We start from the raw sequence: 6,000 nt of genomic DNA, 5'->3' as shown, positions 1-6,000 counted from the left end.
CGGGTGAAGGAGTAATTTGATTACCCGAGACCAGGGGGAAATTCAATTACCTTGTGAGTTGTTTTGTCAAACCATCACTTTAGGCTTGTGATCTGTATTGAGAAAGATATCGCTATTAAATTATAGTATCGAACTACGTTCTATATTATATAGATTTTTTTGTTTACCATGCCCTGACACTACAGTTAAATAGGGGTTTTATTGCTTTATATTTCAGTGTTATTTGATATATACACTATACTAGGGGTGTAGCTGGAAAATAATGAATAATGAATATCTATCTGTACACACACAAAAACTGGGCTTGATTCGGTTGTTCTAAAGGTATGTAAAAAAAAAAAAAAAATATATATATATATATATATATATATATATATATATATATATATATATATATATATGTTTACAAATTTGGAAAAATACGATTTTTAAAAAATGTCAAATAAAATCGATAAATCCAACATAAATCCAAATATTTTCATACCACAACGAAAGCCTGGTTCTAGAGCACAAAGGCAATGTGGAATGAAAACACACACACACACACACACACACACACACACACACACACACACACACAGGTGTTTTTTCTACCACTTTTTTTTCTAAAACTGTAATTCCTACATGCTTTTTTCTAACCAACAGATGGCAGAATTCTGCCTCTAACACCAATATCCAGAAACAACACATATTTAATTTATATCATAATTAGTGTGGTTTTTTATTCATAAAAATTTAATATTTCATGTGCATGCTAATGGTGTAGTTGAGGAATTTTGCAGTAATTAGGTAAAAAAAAGTACTTCATATCCCCAAAAAAACAGCATAAACGTACAGATGAGAAGTAAACGTAAAAAATGATATATAATTTGTATTTTTAAAAATGTATATTTTTTGTACACAGAGGGGACTTTTCTGAGGGTTAATTGTTCCACTTACGAGGAAGATTCAAGGGTTAGTTCACCCAAAAATGAAAATAATGTCATTAATTACTCACCCTCATGCCGTTCCACACCCGTAAGACCTTCATTCATCTTCGGAACACAAATTAAGATATTTTAGTTGAAATCCGATGGCTCCGTGAGGCCTTAATAGGGAACAATGACACTTCCTCTCTCAAGATCCATAAAGGTGACACTTCCTCTCTCAAGATCCATAAAGGTACTAAAAACATATTTAAATCAGTTCATGTGAGTACAGTGGTTCAATATTAATATTATAAAGCGACGAGAATATTTTTGGAGCGCCAAAAAAAACTAAATAACGACTATTTAGTGATGGCCGATTTCAAAACACTGCTTCAGGAAGATTCGGAGCATAAATGAATCAGCGTGTCGAATCATGATTCAGATCGCGTGTCAAACTGCAAACGGCTGAAATCACGTGACTTTGGCGCTCCGAACAGCAGATTCGATACACTGATTCACTGTGCTCCGATGCTTCCTGAAGCAGTGTTTTGAAATCGGCCATCACTAAATAAGTCATTATTTTGGGTTTTTTTGGTGCACCAAAAATATTCTCGTCGCTTTATAATATTAATATTGAACCACTGTACTCACATGAACTGATTTAAATATGTTTTTAGTACCTTTATGGATCTTGAGAGAGGAAGTGTCATTGCTCCCTATTAAGGCCTCACGGAGCCATCGGATTTCAACTAAAATATCTTAATTTGTGTTCCAAAGACGAATGAAGGTCTTACGGGTGTGGAACGACATGAGGGTGAGTAATTAATTACATAATTTTCATTTTTGGGTGAACTAACCCTTTAACGTATAATTAACGACCTGAGGATTAGGCTATTTGTCATCATCCCTATCAAAACCTATGGTCAGAACCAACCTACCCAACCCAATTAGACAAAATGAAGGAAAAAAACAACCTAATTAGCAAATAAATCTTTCGGCTCTTTTCAAAGAATCAGGCTAAAATCGGAACCGAATTCAGCATCAGTCAAAAGGGTTCGCCACTTTGTCTGTGTCAGTCTAAGAGTTCATCAACGGACTGAGTCATTTGGAGCAGTTTCTCTCTCCCTGAGTCCCTGAAAAAGAAACAATATATTTTTATAAGAGAACAAAATAGTGCCAGATTAAGTGGATTTTTACCACAGTCCTCTGAAACAAACCTGAAAATGCTATCGTTTGCCAGCGACTTTATTAGGTTAAACACCTGCACGAGCAGCTTGTGAATGACTCACTGCAGGTAAAATCATTTTCCCAACCAAAAGGGTGTTAAAAAACTATGAGTACACGAAAACTAAACTACATTAGTATTTGTTTGTTTGTTTTGGATGTATCAGGTAGAGGAGAGTGGGGTAAGATGACCCAGTGGGTAAGTTGACCCACCCCCTGTATCTTGGCAACCGTACCATTTTATTGTCATGTGACCATATATTTTAGAACGACACATAATTTCTGCCAGACTGAAAAGGAGAAGCACATGGGAGGAGTGGAAGTCGCTTATTTACTTTAAAAACTGTTTTTGGCTTGTCAAAGTAAAATTTTAATAACAGATGTAATGGCTGTTTCATCAAAGCAAATTTGTCCAGATCTAAAACTATTTATGATGCATATTGATGATTTAGCAATGCTGTGGGGTAATTCGAGCCAGCTTTTTAACTTACCTCACCATAAGGCAATGAATTTAAGTTAAATCTGAAGTATAAACTGGTGTCATTTCAATTTCATATGGTTTAGTTTATTCTTATTTTCGAGTTTATTTGATAGGAACAGTGCACAAGTACACCAAATCCTTCTCTAATACGAACCACAGGATGTTTAATCATATGTATCTTTCCACCTGTAGTCTCTAATGGCCTAACTTGGTCGACATTGCAGAAAAACTACCATGTCAAGAACCTTTTGATTAAAATGTTTATTAGTTTCAGTGACATTTATTTAGTTTTTATTTAATTTTACTCAACATACTATCTGTTTAGTCTGTTTATGGAAAGGTTACAACTTTGATGTTCAACATATTGTTTCAGAAATGCAAACAATTAAATTATACTGAAATTTCAACTTCATTTGGTTGGTTTTATGTTGATTAATTTAGCTTTAAAAAATAAATATTTGTAAAATATTTTTACAAAGAATATTAGTAAAAGGAAATTTGATTATTAAATTAGTTTTTAAAATAGGTACATTATCTTTGAAATTTCACAGCGGTTTGATTCGGATTCAGTTAGATGGTCAGTTTACACCCACCAACTAACTCGGCTCAACTTACCCCTGACCTAGGGTAAATTGAGTCAGAGGAACACTTTTTTTATAAGAAGCCATATTTTTAGAACCCTTTGTCATAGATGTATTCTGATCATTTAAAATGATAGGAAACATCCTGAAATTACTTTAAATACTTTAATTGTACTTCTGCCTCATTTTCCTTTATCTTGAGGACCACATAAGTAAAAAAAATGGCTCATCTTACCCCACTCTCCCCTACATGCCATAATCAGGCTGTCAAAGTATCAATGGTAGCACAGAAGGTGTTTAAAAGTTTAATTTGACGCAAAATATTGCTAAAAACCATAACAGTGGGATAGATGTAGCCATTTATTTTTCATGGGTCAAAGAGAATGTGAATTTTAGGTTGTAAAACAGTTATGCAGATAACAAATATTGAACGGAAGGAAATCATTTATATTTTTTATGTGCTGCTACTGCTAAGATGTATAGGTATAGTTTTATGTATAGGTATAGTTTTGTGTATAGTTTTCCAAATAAACAATAAACAATCTGTAGCCTAGACAATAGTTCACTTCTCAAAAGTAGTGATGAAATGTCCATTGTGGTCACTCTTACACTGTGTCTGAAATTTGTATTTGAACTTATGAATGTGGATAGTATGATATTCGGACTACATCCGCCATGTTGTGACGGTCACATGACCTACCAGATCAGTTGTGGTGTGGTGAGAAATCGAGTCCCCACAGGACAGGGTTGCCAGGTTTTCACAACAAAACCCGCCCAATTGCTCCTCAAAACTAGCCCAATCGCATTCCAGGGCGGGGTCCCACGGTAAAAAACGCATTCCGGGAGCTAAAATCTGCATTTTTGGCGGGGCTCCCCAGGTAAAATTTGCATTTAAGGGCTAAATATCACATTATTTGTGGTCGCTTCAACCCGCGGACATGAAAAACAACCCACGGCAACAGTGTAAAAGTAGCCCAATTCAGACATACTACTGTTTTTTGCATACTTTATAGTACGGAAGTATTCGATTTCAGACGCAGATAGTCATCTGCAGTATTGTCCTCTCTCTAAGCCTTCTGATTGGCACCTCATCCTTCTACCTCTTGGTATGTAATACACACCGTCCAACCTTGCTGAACTGCTCCACTGATCTCAATTTGGTGGTTAAATACACCACTTGACCCTCACCACCTTGGACCACTGTTGTTGGATGATATATATTGTGCTCTCAGTTTTCCATCACAATGCCACAAACCTCGTTGACTTATTGTGATGGCAGAGAGAGAGAGAGACAGAGAGAGAGAGACAGAGGCATTTCAGGTTGCCATGGCAACAATGGTGCGAAGCAGCGTTAGCGACACTTTTAGGTAGCGCCTAGCAACCGTATCCATGCATCCAAAGGCCAGGTTACAAGACGGCATGGGAAGGAAATCATTTGTGCAGGCTTTTGTTAGGGCTGTTGCCTTCTGCTTGATTTGCTTGACTACATAATGTGCTTGAAATATAGCAACAGATTATTTGCAGTTCAGTACGGATGAGTGTGTGGCTTTGGTATTAGCACGATGAGAAACTGATTATGAGCGAGTCTTAATGATGTGTGTTTCTATATGAAACCTTCATGCTCAAACGCTCTCTTCACTGATTAGGGCTCGCTGTGCTGATTAGCAGTTGTCATGTCTGCTCTTTACAGAGTCATTACATCTGCCAGAGTGATTTCCCTCCACCCCGTTCCTCATTCCATCCCATCATTCTGTGGTGTGGAAGAGTGGAGATGCAAGGCTCCCGCTCGCCCCAGCCCGCGTGGATGGGTAATGGGTTATTTTTTGCTAATGCCATGGGTATGAAAAAATCTCATATGCAATATATCGTGCCAGAATGCCAAGGCTCAAATCGAGCATGCCTTCGGCGGGAGAAAGTCAGAAAAGAAGGACAAACCTGGCAAACAAACCCACGGGGATGGTTGTATTGTGTGATGGTGCAATTGAAGCCACTTTAAAATATGAGAGAAGCTCAAAGATTTATGACTAGGGTTCAGCTGGTTGACATGTTGTTCCCCTTTGTTTCTTATTTCGCTTATTTGGCAGGCAGATAGGCAGCACCGGCAAACCTTTAGTCTAAACTCATCCTCCTTCACCATCAGTCAGAGTGAAATATGTGGGGGAGATGAACCCCATCTTGGTAATCATTAGCCAACATCCATTTTCCACTGACGCTAATCCACAGGGTAAAGATTTTAAAGTGTTTTGGGAGAAGCTTTTTTTCCCCTCAAAATCAGGACCTTGTGGAAATATTGATTACTTGTCATTTAGCAGATTCTTTTTATCTGAAGTGATTTACAGTACACTAACTGCAGTGTACAGCCTCCCTGGAGCTTTGTCTCGGAACAGAAGTAGGTAAAAGAAAATCTTGTTGAAATAACTGCTGATCTGAGACTGTTCACACGGCAGGGGTTCCCGAACTTTTCAAGCTAAGATTTATCAACGAGAGAGTTATAATATCTCAAGAACCACTAAAAATGTTTTAGAATGAAATATGAGGGGGAAACCCCATTTGTTCTTTCATTTTGTTGTCATTTTTTTCCCCATGTCATACGGTCGGATGAAAATCCCATTAAATAGGGGTGGGAATCTAGGCGCCTCAGGAGTCACGATCCAATTCAAAAACGATACTTGATCTACTTTTTTAATTCATTATTTAGTTTCTTAAATTATTTTACATATGTAATTATATGTACTTTTTAAATTATAACAAGTTAACAAAAAATAATTAATACAATTGTCTTAAGATTTTTAATTATATAAACCGC

The sequence above is a fragment of the Chanodichthys erythropterus genome, chromosome 5 (genome assembly GCF_024489055.1).
Source record: "Chanodichthys erythropterus isolate Z2021 chromosome 5, ASM2448905v1, whole genome shotgun sequence".
NCBI classification, from domain to species: Eukaryota; Metazoa; Chordata; class Actinopteri; order Cypriniformes; family Xenocyprididae; genus Chanodichthys; species Chanodichthys erythropterus.
This window is presented reverse-complemented; position numbering follows the sequence as displayed.